The sequence below is a fragment of the Protopterus annectens genome, chromosome 1.part0 (assembly GCF_019279795.1).
Source record: "Protopterus annectens isolate FY-2018-M chromosome 1.part0, PAN1.0, whole genome shotgun sequence".
NCBI lineage: Eukaryota > Metazoa > Chordata > Ceratodontiformes > Protopteridae > Protopterus > Protopterus annectens.
In genome coordinates, this window is record NC_056725.1 from 346,626,392 (window position 1) to 346,643,830 (window position 17,439).

Here is a 17,439-nt window from a genome sequence, read left to right on the forward strand (position 1 = left end):
TATACCTTGGAACCAAGGCTGATGCCCCCTTCCCACATTTGCAGACTGTGACAGAGAAAGCATATAACACTGCACGTCACAGACATGCATCATCACTGAACATGGGTTTGGACAGGTGAAAACCTGCTTCTACTGCTTGGTTACATCTGGTTGCAACAGGAGATTTGTGGTATGTGCTATACTTCATAATATGGTGCAATACAAAGCTGTTACAACATGAGGATGGAATAGCACTACCTGAGATATCAGTGAATGCAGTGGAGGAGGAGGAAGAGTCAGGTGAGGTGTCATAGGTGGAACTAAATGTGCTATCTTATGCAAAACAGTGGTGGGTGATATACATTATGGCACTGGCAAAGAGGCTGCATCTGGTCCATAAATATGGAGGCTCATCCCTGACCCTCTATAGCAGTGGTACACAACATCCGGCCCTCGACACAACACCATCTGGCCCCCAGAGAGTAACCAAAAATTAAAAAAAAAAATGAAAAAAATGCTATGCCTTACTCCAGTCACACAAACTTTCTAGAAAGTGCTTACTTACGTAATTGACTGCAGTTGCGCACATCTCTAATTTTAGCTGCGGAAGTAACTATTCTTTGTTATTTATAACTTGTAGTCTGTAAACAGTTGTAACTTTCTGCAAGAGTTTGTAATAAGTCATAGTTGCAAGCCAGAATAAAGTTAAATGCAAAGCTGATGTAGAAAGCAGGCAATTATATGACTGCTGTCTTAAGTAAAAATGCCAGTCACCTGTACCTATTGTTAACTCTTAACAACTTACGCTGTTTTGAGGTGGCCTGCAGATGCATTAAGAATTTGTGTAGTGGCCCTCCCCACAAAAAGGTTGTGCCCCGCTGCTCTATAGTCACCTCAGCTGTGGGCAATATGAATGTAGTCTCCACTGTTATTGTTGACACTGCCGCTGTATCATGGAACTGAGTGGCGACTGCAGTCCTGAGTTCCACTGGTAGTTTATCTGTTGAATTTTCCCTATATGACAGTGGACTCTGATATCCACTTTATTCTGAATTGTTGCTCACTATAACGTGGTTTCTCACAAAACAGTGATCATGTTTTTTGTCTCATTAAATGTAAATGTTAGTCTTGGCATTATGCTAATGAGGAATATGGTGTGAATGTCTGTGAATCACACCAGTAATGTCATGCATTATAGCATTTAGTCTGTGCTACTGGGCCATTCTTGCTCATGAATGATTTGAGAGTAACATAGGATGTGTGTGCACATAAGGAGTGTGGCAGCACTGCTTGCATGACATGTCATGCTAATGACCATGGTCATCTCACAACCCCAATATGTGTCATGCCCATTCATGGTTTTTGAGGTCATGTAGGGTGTGTGCACCTGTGGAGTATGGCTATTCTAATCCCAGCCTGCATCATGCTACTTGCCACTTATATTACTTTACAACTGATGGCCATCATACTACTCTTCTCACCCCTGGAGTGCTTCACATGATGTCCACAATTTGTGGTCATATTACCCATCTACCATTTTAGCTACTGGAGTTCATCTGATCAGTGGGCATGGCCTGGGCAGGATCAAACTCTGTATGGGCTTCCACCTGGTGTAACAGGGAGTGTAACATCTTTTTACATCTGCTGCGAGGTGATCATCTGAAGTACTTGCTGGGGGACTATGAGGGTCCCAGACAGTGACTGAGGCTACTGGTTACACCCACTGTGCTGATCAGTGCCAGCATAAGTACATAGACTTGAAGAGGTGCCACCTGGGCCATTTTTACTAATGGGAAAAAGATGTTGAGAAGGGACAGCTGCTATATTATTGTAAGCATACATTTTTTTGCATTGTCTCTATGCAGAAGGACTAGCATCTACAGCTCCAAATGCCCTGTACAGTTAGGGATATGATGTGTTCATTGCATGAGACATATAAAAAAAGGTATCACTGCTGGGGGTAATACAGCAGTTAACTGCCTCAGTAGATCAAAGTAAATAGGATAGCTTGCCAGAAAATGCAGGACAAACTTGCAGGGCACTGGAATAAGGGTAGTACATTGTTAACAATTGTAGTAAAACTGTCAGAATATCATCGGGCAGTTATAGCTGTGTTTTATTTTTGCTATATTCATTGCTTATGTATTATTTGGTTAGCTGTTGTTACTTTTCTCACCAGTTAAGGTTATAGTGCAATAAATGTAACCACATGTAACTGAAGTGCTATACATGTGGTATAAGGTTTATTATTTCTGGTATTACACTACATTCATAATATGTTTTATGTTACATTGTTCTTCTCCATTTCAGTTACTCTTTTAATATACTGTACCACATATTACTACCCATTTGTATTTGTGTTAACTATTCTCACATTTCCTTTGCTTATTTGTTATGCTGCTTTCTTGTTTTGTTTTTCTCTATTTATTTTTCTTTTCTACAAGGATCAGCCATGGTGTAGGCTAAGGTGAGACAGCAGCCACCTTGGTCAGCACCAGCCACTGGACTGACTATTGGGACCACAGCAATTCCAAGCCCTGCCTCTCTGTAGGATGACAAAGGTCATCCTGTGGAATGTAGCAGGGATGGCTTGCTAGTGGTCTCTATTGCTGCTTATCTGGTGGGCAATATAGGCTCATCAGAGACTGACATTGAGGGGTCTGCCTGAGTCATCTGACCATTTGGCTTCCATTGGCGAAACACACCAATAAAGTCAGCCATGAAGATGACTGATTTATGAAGGTTCACCTCTAGGCTGGCATGGTAGGCCATTATCAGCCGTTAATATTCCATGCCATTGTGTCCCTAATATTTTGTTGCACTCCCCATCCCCAGTTTCACTCCCTTCCCTCTGTCTTCCCTCCTACTCACACCTTGTCCATGCTACCTTGCTCAGCAAGAGCCATATGTAAAATAATCTTGTTGCTGGAAGTAGTACTGCAGTAACAAACATTATCAGCATGAGGCATATGTGAAAAGTACCACTGCTGGGAGTAGAACAGCAGTTAACAAACATTACTCAGCATGAGGCATATGTGAAAAGTACCACAGCTGGGAGGAATATGTGAAAAGTACCACTTCTGGGAGTAGCACAACAGTTAACAAACATTACTCGGCATGATACATATGTAAAAAGTATCATTGCTGGGAGTAGTGCGGCAGTTAGCAAACATTACTCACCATGAGGCATATACAAAAAGTACTGCTGCAGGGAGCAATACTGCAGTTAGAAAATATTGCTCATCGTGAGACATATGTGAAAATCACTGCTGCTAGGATTCGTACAGCACTTAGCAAACATTACATAGTGTGAGGCATGTGTGAAAAGTACCACTGCTGGGCAATATAGGCTCCTCATCAGAGACTGACATTGAGGGGTCTGCCTGAGTCATCTGACCATTTGGCTTCCATTGGCGAAACACACCAATAAAGTTAGCCATGAAGATGACTGATTTATGAAGGTTCACCTCTAGGCTGGCATGGTAGGCCATTATCAGCCGTTAATATTCCATGCCATTGTGTCCCTAACATTTTGTTGCACTCTCCATCCCCAGTTTCACTCCCTTCCCTCAACAATAACAGTGGAAACTACACTCATATTGCCCAGAGCAGTTAGCAAACATTACTCAGCATGAGGCATATGTAAAAAGGACTGCTGCAGGGAGTAGTACTGCTGTTAACAAACATTAGTCATCATGAGACATATATAAAAAGTACCATTGTTGGGAGTAATACAGCAGTTAACAAACATTACTCAGCACGGGACATGTAAAATGTACCTCTGCTGGGAGCAGTATAGAAGTTAACAAATATTACTCAGTAAGAGAGTATGTAAAAAGTATATCCAAATATCATTGCTGGAGTCTTCCTGTGTCCTGACAGAGTGCTCTTCACACTATCTGGAGATATACAGAGCTGAGTATTTTTCTGGCACTTCAGAGTTGTGTACTGGTAATTGTTGTTTAAGTAATTTTATATAATTGTTGGCTGACTTCAGAGTTGTGCACTGCTATTTTTGCTTCACTGTATAGTTTTTCAGATCTCTGTTGAAGGTGTTTCCCCCCCTCCCCCCATTTCTCTGTGTCTTAGGTTGGCATAACTGGTTTTACATCCTGTGTGTTATCTGACTATCTCAAGGATTACTTGCATAAAATTAGACCCTCTTAGTATAAGTCTGCATATCATTGCTGGAGCCTTCCTGTGTCCTGACAGAGTGCTCTTCAAACTATCTGGATATATACAGAGCTGAGTATATTTTTCTGGCACTTCAAAGTTGTGTACTTAATTGTTGTTTGACTAATTTTATATCATTGCTGGCTGACTTAAGAGTTGTGCACTGTTATTTTTGCTTCACTGTATAGTTTTTCAGATCTCTGCTGAAAGTGTTGGTTTTCCCATACTCACCCTCCCTATTCCTGTGTTGTTGTTTAAATTTGGAGTCTTTTGCAGTTACCCTCCCCCACAGTAGATTTGATCTGGGACACTCCCCGCAGTCCCATCTCTTTACCTCATTCTACCTAACAGACTCCTTCTACACTTGTTTTTAGTCATTTTTAATTTACTTGCATTTTTTAAACTGTTTGGTCTAACATTGCTACATATTCAAGCGTGTTAGCTTGCACTGCATTTGAATTGTTTTTACTGTTGTTTTAGCTACTTTTCTGTATATATATATATATATATATATATATATATATATATATATATATATATATATATATATACCTTTCCTGTAACTAGTGTAGTCCAGATTCAGATTTGCTGTATCCAGGACTGTATGTAAACTTCTGAGCCCCCACCCCAAGCTTTCTGTGTTGAAGGGAAGTCTTCTGGCTTATCAGTGGGAGTGGTAAGCACTAGGTAACCTATCTACCACATAAGGAGTGGTTCTGGCCCAGAAATTGTAGTTATTGGCCATTTGGGCAGTTTTTCCATCTCTCTCAACTTTCTGATTTAAAAGCCTGCATTTGCACTTGTTTGCCCCTTTCCTGTAACTAGTTTAGTTCAGATACAGATTCTTACTTTTAGCACTTGAATTTGCTTATTCATGATCAGCACTTGTTCAGAACTTGTAAGCAGTAAATAACCTACTAATTACTACAACACTCAACCTTCCTCATTACCTAGAGGAAAATAGTTTTGGTACTTATTTCCTCACTTGCTTAGAGAAAAACAGCTCTTGTACTCACTTTCCTCACTGATATAGAGGAAAATGTTTTTATTCAGGCATGTCCAAGGGTCAGCTCCCAGTGTTCTCTCCTGTCTATATGACGAATCTGGGCATCTTGGGGCAATGTAGAAATTGCCTCATGTACACAGACAACCCTCTCCTCCTACCACCCAACACTACAACCTGTGAGAGATGCACTTATCTAGCCAAACTGGAGGTAAAGCTATCTCCAATCATGACTGAACTTGACAATCAAGAGGAGAAGGTAAACACTTGCACCACACCACACTCATCACATAGTCTCACTAAATCTACACCACCAAAATCCACACATAGAAACACAAAAACATTCACGGAGGCTCTCAATAATAATCTGCTCAAGCAACAGAGACCTCCAAAGCAGAAATGCAAGCACCCTCCACCCCCCAACGCAACCCAAATGATACATAGCCCGCAGAGTCAGTGTGCCACTCAACCACAACCAATAAGGCAAAACAACGTACCCAACACACTAGTCATAGGTGACTCTATAGTCAGGCACACTGATGTCTCACTCACCAGGCTAAACAAGTTGAAGGTTACTGTCAGCTGCCTGTCGGGTGCCAGGATCCACCACATAACCCACGCACTCAGGTCACTCCACAACAAGTACAAATATGACTCTGTCATTGTCCATGTTGGTGTGAATGACCTGAGATGTACCTCCCTGGACTACATGAAAAGAGACATGGAAGAGCTCTCCGATCTTGTAGCCCAGGCAGGTATGACCTTAGCCCTGAGCAGCATTCCACCATCACCCAGAATGTTTCCACAGTACAAGGACAAAATTATTGACTTCAACAATTAGCTAAGCTTCTGGTGCCATTCTAAAGGGATCCAGTATCTGTCTGCCTGGGATGACATGGTCGACAGACCACGATGCTTTGCCAAAGATGGCCTGCACCTGTCACACCTGGAATTCCAGATACTGGCTAAGGTTTTTGCCGCCCCTATAGTGCCTTTTTTAAGCAAGGTTCAAATGACAAATTCACCACCGTAACAGGAACAGGCAAGCAAAAACTGAGGGTGATGCTACTCAATGCTAGAAGTCTAAATTTCAAAATGCACTCACTCAAGGCACTCCTTAAAATGGAGAACATCGATATCTGTGCAGTGACTGAGACTTGGTTCAAGGCTCCAGAGAGCACCCCTGCACTACCAGGCTATAACTCATACCACACATTTCGGCCATGTAACCTGGACTGGAACACCAAAGGTGGAGGTGTGTCTATATTCATTAAGTATATCCACTCCTCCAGGCTAGTTGCTCAGCATAATGCAGGCGAGGTTAGCCAAGTGCAAGTAACTTTGGGCAAAACTGCAATCCAAATTGTAGCTTGCTACAGATCACCCACCATGCCCCAGGATTCCCACTCCTCTTTTCTTGATATACTGGAAAATATTAGGATTCAACCAAATACCCTAATAATGGGCGATTTCAACTATCCCACCATTAACTGGGAAAACTACTCATGTACCAACTCCTTCACTCAACGATTTCTGGAATTCATAAACTCCAATGCCCTGGATCACTTTATCCACACCCCCACCAGGGGCAACAATATCCTAGATCTAGTCATTACCAACATGAGTGACCGGTGTTCCACACCTGAAGTCAACGCCTCATTGGTCCAATCCGACCATAAGCTAATTACCCTAGATATCCACATCCTGCCCGCACACCCCATTAAGGAAACCATGGTAAAAAATTTCTCCAAAGCCAACTTCATGCTTCTTAAGACAGAAGTGGTGAACTTCATGACACCCATGCAGATGGACAATACAGTTACGACTACTGAATCCTACACAATTGCACTTTATAAGCACTTACATGAGTGCATGGATTTTGCTATCCCAAACAGAACCAAGACCATATCCTCCAAAAAAAGGAAGCCAATCTGGTGGTCCCCTGCCATAAACAAACTGTACAATGGAAGGAAGAAACTGTTGCAAAAGAGAGAAAAATCCCATGAGTGGTGGAGCTCCCTGGTAAGCCTCCGTAAGAAGCTGCGATCTCTGATAAAATCCTCCAAAGCTAGTTATGAAAACAAAATTGCCACTGATTCTAAAGACAACCACAAAGCATTATATAGCTATGTCAAGAATCTCAATGGCAACACTAAGATCTGCTCTGAGTTACAGCACAATGGCACTAAATATACTGTCCCAACTGATATTGCCAAAATCCTGGCAGATAGGTTCAGTGCTAACTTTACCTCCCTCTCACCCCCTAAAGAGCACATCTCTATACCAGAAGAATGCAAAGTTCCTGTATTCATGGCTGCACAGGTAAAAACCACACTCTCCAAAGCCAAGAACACAGCATCCACGGGACCAGACAACACCCCAGGCTGCATTCTACATGAACTACAGAACGAACAGGCACCCCACCTAAGTACCATGTTCAATCATAGCCTCACCTCAGGCTTTGTGCCGGCTGAATGGTGCACAGCAACGGTTATTCCACTCCACAAGGGGGGAGCCACCACAGACCCCAGGAACTACCACCCCATTAGCCTAACGAGCCTGGTCTGCAAGGCCATGGAATGTATCATCATGGTACTTATAAACAAGGACATTGGTAATCTCCAAACTCTGGACCCCACTCAGTTCGGGTTTGTAAAAGGCAGATTATGTCTCCTAAACCTGATAGACTTCTTTGAAGTAGTCACCAAGGGCATAGACAAGGGTAAGGTGGTTCACACAGCCTATCTAGATCTTGCCAAGGCTTTCGACACCATCCCCCACTCTGGAATTATAGATAAACTCACTAAACTAGGTATAAATCCCTATGTCACAAGATGGGTTGTCAACTGGCTTACTGACAGAACCCACACTGTAAAAGTAGTTGACTCCAAATCCAGCTCCAGACAAGTGACAAGTGGAGTTCCTCAGGGTTCTGTCATGGGACCGCTATTGTTTGGCATCTACTTCTCTGAAGTACAGGCCAACACTAAGAGACTCTGGCTAACAAATTTTGCAGATGACTGCAAACTGGGAGTCATTATTGAATCCCCAAATTATGTGGATATTCTACAAAAGGGCCTTATAGAAACAGATGTTTGGTGCCAGAGCCATGGGTTCAAGCTCAATGCCAAGAAATGTATAGTTATCCGCTTTGGGAAAAAAACATGTACCTGTGAATTACCACATAGGTGGCAGTACTCTAAACACCGAAAGTGTGATAAGAGACTTAGGGACACAGGTGGACAGTGGTCTCACCTTCGATAACCACATCGCCACAACAGTCAGTAAATCCTTCTATGTGGCACACCTCATCACTAAGGGCTTTTCATCCAGAAAAAAGGACATCATTGTCCCACTGTACTCATCCCTCATTAGACCCATTATAGAATACAACACCCCATTTGGTATGTACCTCTCAAGACATCTGCAACAACTGGAAAGGCCACAGAAATACCTCACTAAAGGAATCACAGGCCTAAAGCAGATGCCCTATGCTGACTGTCTAAAAAAACTCCACCTATACTCTGTCACATATCGTCTACTCAGAGGCAATCTCTGCTTAACCTCTGAGTAGATGATATGCGACAGAGTACATGTTTTTTTCCAAAGAGGATAACTATACATTTCTTGGCATTGAGCTTGAACCCATGGCTCTGGCACCAAGGTTGGACATGCTACACTTAAAGAAATCCCAATCCCTCAGAGACACATGCTCCAGGGATCTAAACCTTGTCATCACAATGAACAAAACATGCTGGAGGGATAGGTTCCTGACCCAGAGACTCCCCATAGGAAAAACAAGTGGAAAAACATTGTGTTAAACACAATCAAACAATGCATGCCCTTCTTTTAAGTTCACTTGCAATGGATATATTACCATTTAATCCCGGGAAGGTTGTGGCATCAAGCCTTAGTTGCCAAATACAGAATACTGACAACTCTACCAACTTCAAACGTGGAACAAATATTTTAATAACTACCACACAACCTTGCTTCTGTTATAGTTAGGATTATGGAAAGCTGTCACATACTGATTGCCAGTAACCCTGACACCATGTTATATGTGTTTTTTTATCCAGCATTAAAATGTGTATTTGCACTACAATTTGCAGACTCTTGTATATCTTGGGATTATATTAGACTACACCCTGTCTTTTTGCCTCTAATATGCTAACTTTCTGCAACTGCACTAAGATATATATGTGGCTCTATATATATATATATATATATATATATATATATATATATATATATATATATATATATATATATATATATATACAGTATATAGATATACAGATGCACAGACAGATAGACAGATACACAGACAGATAGACAGTAACATGGTTTACAGTTCAATATAAATCATTATACTAGAAGCCAGGCTTGCAGTGGCTATAATTTTTTCAACCCATCTTACATATGACTTCAGAATTTTAGGTGGGACCTTATTACTACCTAAACAATGGACACCTCCTGTAATAATGTCTCTAAGTTTGTATTATTTACTTTTAAACTAGTGCATCATTAGTTTCAGTATTCTAGCAACATGAGTTATTATACTTTTTAATCATCTCTCTCTGTTTGGAGAACTTTTCTCCTTGTTGTCAGGTGTCAGAAAGAGACTTATACTTCTATCCAAAAACACTTGCAAGATTATATTCCCTCCTATTTATTTTTAATTTCTCCAAGTCTTTTGGGTTTCTAATACCGTGATGGGAATGAACCCCATTCATAAGTCAAAGTATAATTAAAGTTCAAGAAATTAGTATTGTTTCAATCTTTAATGTTAGCCAGAAGTGTTCCCAGGACCCGCAATGTGCCCAGTAATGATTCCTTCTGCAATTTGTAGAGAGTTACATATATCAGAAACATATTCCCTCCTGCTATGTGATCTTGTCTTTATCGTTTAAGTAACTTGCTAACTTTTACTGCTTGCCTTCATTTCATCTCATGTTCTTTTGTCATCTCCCTGCCTTATTTATTACCTCCTTGCTGTCATCCAGTAATTCCGCACCCTGTCCTATAAATTCTGATTCAAGTCATTCTATTTCTTCTCAATTCTCAGTTCTTTTCTCTTGTTAGCTGTTGTTGTTGTCACTCCTTTTGTGCTGAATTGCTATACATTTGTGATATTGTTTCCTTTGCTTTTCCTTTGCTAATACTGTACTTTGGACTATATTGTAAAGTCAAAGTCAAAGTAACTTCAATGGCAAAGTAAACTTTATTGTCATTTAAAACTACACACGTGTATCCAAAATGAAATGTCATGCATCAGCTCAGTTCTTGAGATTGCAAAAGAAAGTGAAACAATACATAGAAGTAGAGGAATAAACATTATTAACAAATACGACACTACTCCCAATGCACACAAGAAAGAGAAGAGACATTTACCAGCACTCATATATGAAAAGAATACCCTCCCCTGAGTTAAATTAACTACCCTATTTAAAGTAATACAAAACCCAAAACCCACTACAGACTGAAATGCCTAAGTTGTTTGTCTAATATTGCACTTGCGTGAGGTAAATAATGCTGACTATGGATATAATAAATAAATACTACACTTACTTGGAATATATGTAAGTATATATTGCACAAATAAATAAAAATTGACTTATTATGTGTCCATACCCCTGAGACTATTGCCAAGTTCAGGAGTCTAATCACTGTAGGGCAGAAACTGTTACTGAATCATGTAGCCCTGCAGTGGATACAGCAATATCTGCTGCCCAATGCCAGATGTTTAAACAGTCCATGCGCAGGTTGTGTGTTGTCCTGTATTATTTTGTTGGCCTTTCGGATGTTTCTTGCAGAATAAAGATGTTGTTACTTTCTCTGCAACCCTCACCACTCTTTATAGCACCTTCCTTTCTGCAACTGTACAGCTTCCAAACGACAATGTGAAGTTCCAGGTGAGGATGCTCTCTATTGCACCTCTATAGAATGTGAAGAGAATATGAGGAGGAAGCTTAGCTTTTTTCAGCATTCTGAAAATGTGAAAGCATTGGTGCACATTCTTGACCAGTTGGCTGGTGTTTTCCAACCATGAGAGATCCTCTGATATGTGTACACCCAGGAATTTTGTACTCTTAACCCTCTCCATACTCTCACCATTGATGCTGAGCACTGGATGGTCTGTTCTCCTTTTCCTGAAGTCGATGATAATCTCTTTGGTCTTGCTTACATTCAGGTCAGGGTTGTTCCCTTTGCACCAACTAATTAGACATGCTACCTCCTCTCTGCATGCCCTTTCATCCTCCTTTGTGATGAGCCCCTCGACTGTGGTGTCATCAGCAAACTTGATGATATGGTTAGACTTGTGCTTAGCATAGCAGTCATGGGCCAGGATGGTGAATCGTATCTGTCAATCTCATTTCACTGTGACGATTTCAGATTGTAAACTTGCATTATATCTTGCTCCTTACTCTTATTCCAGTAATTATTTTTACTTCTAAAATGGATCTAATTTCATGATTTTACTTGCTGCAGTCTGCATACCCTTCACTAATTTAAGTGGGACAAGTATTTGCCTTCTTAATATGGTCTAAGTATAGAATCTGTGCTAAGTTGTCATATCAGGAGTCATATGTTTGTGTTCTTCCAGGCCACTTTGTATACTGGACATGATATCACCCAGCATACCTACCTCATAGATTCAAATGAATAAATAAATAACTAAACACTCTCTAAAACAGACGGCTGTTGTGCCTCTGTAATACAGCATATAATCCACAACTGTATAGTGACACATTCATTCAATAATATTTGTTGCACTAGTGCTCAGCCAAAAATAACAATACCAATTAAAATGACATATGTAATTGTGTATCTCTGCTGTCCTTAAGAGCAAATTCTTTATTTCAAATCACCTTCAGAACAGCATGGGGTTTAACAGTGCTGACGTAGTTCAAAGAAATAGAACATTTTATGCATATTTTGATAAATATGTTTATACCTGTCTTCAGTGAATATATTGTAAACAGGGAAAAGCTTCACAGAACAAATTTAGCTACTCACTGCTAATGAAATCTTTTTTTTTCTTTCGGCTTTTCCCGGTTAGGGGTCGGCACAGCTGATCACCTGTACGCTCAGGATTGACAGTGGAGTTTTACAGTGTCGAGTTGCCAGCCCGACACCCAACCTTCCATGGAAGGAAATGTCTTAAATAAATGGCAAACCACTTGCACATAGCCTTATGAAAACAAAACTAATGCTGTACATTTATAATATAAAAGGTTTCTGCATGAAAAATGTTAAAAGTGTAATTTTAATTAATAATTTAATTTTAAAAATGTTTTTCTGCTTGATCAAAATATCAAAGCAAAAACTGCAAAATTAATGCAAGTGTACATTTACCTACACTCAAATAAATGCCTTTCAAACAGATTTGTATGGACATTTGTATTTTAAAAATATTTTTCAATTAATATTCATATATATATACACACACACACACACACACACACACACACACACACACACACAATCACACATATACATATATACACAACTAAGAACACTAAAAAATGTATAATGTTGTTTTCCTTTACTTTTATTTTTAATAAACTACTGCTATAAAAGCTATTAATTTGTACATTTAATATTGATAAGGAAGGTACATTTTCCATGAGATTCATGTAACTCTTCATTATTTGCATTTCACAAAGTGCTGTTTAGACATTTAACAAGAAACATAAACATCTGTTGTTAAAAAATGAATGACAGAACAATAAATATGAGTTCTGAAACTAGTAGCAGATTGTGTGTGTGTGTGTGTGTGTGTGTGTGTGTGTGTGTGTGTGTGTGTGTGTGTGTGTGTGTGTTTGTGTACAGTATGTATGGAACAAAAACAAATGTAAAATTAGGACTTTTCATAAAAATAGTCTGTCATGAAAATACATTTCTCCTAACAGTGAAGGGGTTAATGAGTTGATACGCTGTTTCTTTGTCCAAATGCAGATCTAGGCAACCTCATCACAGCACCTATAACAGATCATCCTTATAAACTAACTCATTAGCGTCTCAGTAATTACTGTGCAAGTCAAACATAAACAGAGATACAACAATGACACAGCATGAACCCCTGGGAAATGTCAACTTTTAAAGGCTTTTGCTTGGTTTCTACAATTTCCACTTAACCTGTTGAGATCCATTGGCCAGGTGAGGGAAAGCCACTACAAAGTAAGTTATTGAGACTAAATTGTTTAATTAATTTCACACGAAATACACACCACTGAAATCAATGTTTTAGGCAAATCTGTGAGTGCAGCAAATGTGCACAACCCACTGTTTCTAGTCTTCCGTACTCCTGTGAATAGGGCAATCTTTACATCAGATGTGTTTTTTAAAGCAGTGCTCTGCTCTCACGAGTTTAGTGTTGTTCCAAGCAGCTCTCTGCCATCACTGCATACTGATCTGCCCTGAATCTGGGGTGATAAACCAAGCAAGAAAATGAGAATGTATTTTTTCATGAGTTCTTGTTAAAATACCTTGCGAACTTGAACTACAAGGTCACTTTACAGCCTTCAGCGGTGTTTCTATTTAACAAGAAAACTGTAATAGGTTTAGCTATCATGAATACAAGAGACAATTGTTAATCATGGCCAGTATTTTTTCTTTCCCTATTCTCAGCATGAAATAGAATTCTAGGTCTTAGAACTGACAAATTACCATATGGGATGGCAGCAGCCAGATACAACTAAACCCATGCATTGGTGAAAGGTTTTATAACTTCACACACACACACACACACACACACACACACATACACACACACACACACACACACACACACACACACACACACACACACACACACACATGCACACGTGCATGCACACACACACACGTGCATGTGCGCGCACACACACACACACACACACACACACACACACACTTGTGATGTGTGTTCTACCAGATAAGTCTAATGGCAACAGTTCAGAAAAACAGAAAAATCAATTTAAGTTAAATCAGAACCACTTCTATCATCAATGAGACCTGATTTATTTTTAAGGTCAAGAATGAAACTTAAGAGGTGACTAGAGAATCACAGTCAATAGGACGCACAATGTCTCCTACTTCAACAGACAGATGACCACCTACTATTTTTATAATAAATGACATTCCATTTTAAGGGTCTATATTAGATCAGTGAATGCTTAAAAAAGCGAACGCTGATTGATCAAACTTATTTAAGCGAATGTTTAAAATATCGAAGCAACAGAAACCCGAATTTTTTCCTTGGGAAAGAATTCGGCTGTCTGTTTCTGTTGCTTCGGTATTTTCAGTGCTGGTGGAAAGTTATGGGTTGGATTCAGGTAAGTGTGCGATTGTGTGGATTTGAGTGTTAGGGTGGGTTAGGTGAGTTAAGGTTAGGGGGCGGGTTAGGTATGTGTGCGATTGTGTGGACATGAGGGTTAGGGCGGGTTAGGTGAGTTAGGGTTAGGGTTAGGGAGCGAGTGAGGTGAGTGTGCGATAGTGACGGACCTTAGGGTTAGGGTTTGGGTTAAGGTAAGTGGATAGTTAGTGGTGTGTGTATAGTTTAGTGTAGGGTTAGGTGTCAGATTTTAGGTGTATGTGTGTATATTGCTGTTTGTTTGGTGTGCTTGTGTTGTGTGTATGTGTTTTGGATCAGCAATTTTTTTTCCTAGGAAAAAAAATCGCTGATCTGACAGTTTGAGATTGTAAGCTTTCGCTTACATAAGTTCAATCACTCATCGTTCATTTTTTTAAGCGTTCGCTGATCTAATATAGACCCCCATTTTAATCAGCTTTACTCTGTAGCTCTTTTTTTTCCCCAAAGGTATAAAAAGTACCCACTTGTCTGTACTTGTGCAGCCATAGGTAATAGTAATAGTTATTTTGTAGTTGTTGGCTATGGCTGGTCAGATTATATCTGCTAGCTATTACTGTATGTTCACTAGGAGCGCAAAGTCTTCCCATATAATAGCGCCTGCAGTCACCAGGTAAAGAGGAGAGGAAGTGTAGAAACATCATTTCCTATCTTTGATTCAAGTATCTGAATTATCTTGGAATTTCATTTCTTTGAGTTTGTCTGACTTCATATTCTTGTTTGTATTACTTTTGTCTGGGACACCTGTAGTTCAACCACTGTTGTCACTGTTGGCATTACCTAGCTTAGTCTATCATATGTCCACATGGGAGTGATTATGCATGCATGCATAACAGGACTTTAGGTGGTATTATGATTGGGCTGCATAACAATGAGCTGTACTTGTGACAGCTTAGTTATAACTTTAATTCTACAGAATATTCTTAAAACTTCAAAGCACAAAATATTAAAATGACATTATGATAATGCAGCATTTAAAATCTATATTAACATTTGAAACCAATCATACAAAATGCAGATAACATGAGCAGGGAAAATTAAGCAGCAAAAATGCAAAACTCCAAGTCTCAAAGTTCCAGACAGACAAGAAGTGTACTTCAGTTCCTTTATTGTGAATGAAATTCCAGAAGTATATTTTCTTTCTTAGCTTGTTGACTTTAATGAATATTTCTTGCCCCACAAGCACTTTATAAATCAAAATAATTAATAAGTATTGTCATGTAATCAGAATATACGATTAACATAAATTGACACTGATCTCACAAGGTCCTTTCAAATACCTAATCTTATATAAATTAAAAATAGGTGTTAATCATTGTTTGTATTATTGTGTAGGATACTCATATATGTTATTTATAACAACAACAAACAAGGCCTTTAGTAAAAATGCATCATGTATAAAAATAAATATATTCCGTAATGTATTAGAAAACTATAAATATTAATAATATATGGGTCTTGTTGGGGAAACAAAATTCATAACCTATGTTGCCATTGTGCCATATTTAATTATAAACAGTCGCTCAGATTTTTCAAATTATTTTCCCCCTCAGACCATCTTTTATTAGATTTTCAACAAAACGTTACTCTTCACCTAAAACTATGTATGTTATCCTTGAAGATTTCAGTAAAATGTCACACTAGCATTAATTGCCATTTCTATGAAAAATAACACAAAGCCATTTCGTGGACTGAGTGTTTCTGGAACATAGATGGCCAGATTTCAAATGGGTTGCACTCAGTGCAAGTCTACTCTGATTGCAATTGACTTACATCGATGTAAGGACTATCTATTAACACTTACACTGGTAGCTAGACTCCAAAATACCTACTCTCAGTATGTCGTTACTTATACTGAGAGGAAGTAATTTGGAATCGGGCCCAGAATCTTCACAGAAGATAGTAAGCTGAGACACTAAACATTGCACTGGAATTTCTTTCACAATAAAAGAGCTGGAACACACTACTTTTGTTATTCTTTTGGAGAAGGTACAATTTACTAGGGCAAAACTGCACTGCAATATGATAATACAGTTTAGTACAATTCTTGCCTAAACTCAGAGAGTTGACCTAGATGACTTACATACATTTTTCCGATCCTGCATCTCTTCTCATTCAGCAGGTTTACCAGACCTGCCTTAGCTTCTCATAGGCTCAACGGACACATGTGTGAGGCAGTGAGGAGATTGAGTATACTGTCATTCTGCTGCTGGGGAGTTTGCCCTAACTCCTACCCCCCTGTGTCAGACTTGCAAAATCCTCAATCACTGACTTTGTGAGGTGTAGAAGTGTTTCTGTGCATGAGAAACCATCCAACTAATTGGCACACTGCTTATGCAGCATGGATCTCATTGGACTCATGACATTGTTTTATTGCTGCAAACCTAGGCTACCTTCCTCCAAACAGGATGAATGAGCCAGTATTAGACATTCACTTGCATCTGCATCTGGTGGTCCCTCCAGAGCCTATCAAACATGGATCATCTGAAAAGTGGTAAAAGTTTTATCCATCTGCACCACAAGACCACTTCAGATAACTTGCTTACATTATTAAAGGTGCCACCATCTTGGCCACATGCTTTTGAGAACTATAAAAATATTTACACAACCACTACTGCAATATAGGAGATTTCTCCATTATGCTATGATATAATAATATCAGTTGCTGAACATGAAAAGTGTTCTGAACTCTGTACACAAATCCTCACTAAGCACTACAATGAAATTATGAACAATGGACAAGGCAACAAATATAAAAGAAAAAAGAAACAAAATCATGCACATTACTAAAATAATAAGATAATCTTCTCCAAGTGCAATCCATCAAATCACCCGTAAAAATTAAGAAACACTAAAAATAAAAACTAAAAAGAAAAAAATTCCCTGGGATCAATTAACAATTATGCAGGCTTCGCATGAAGCTTATACT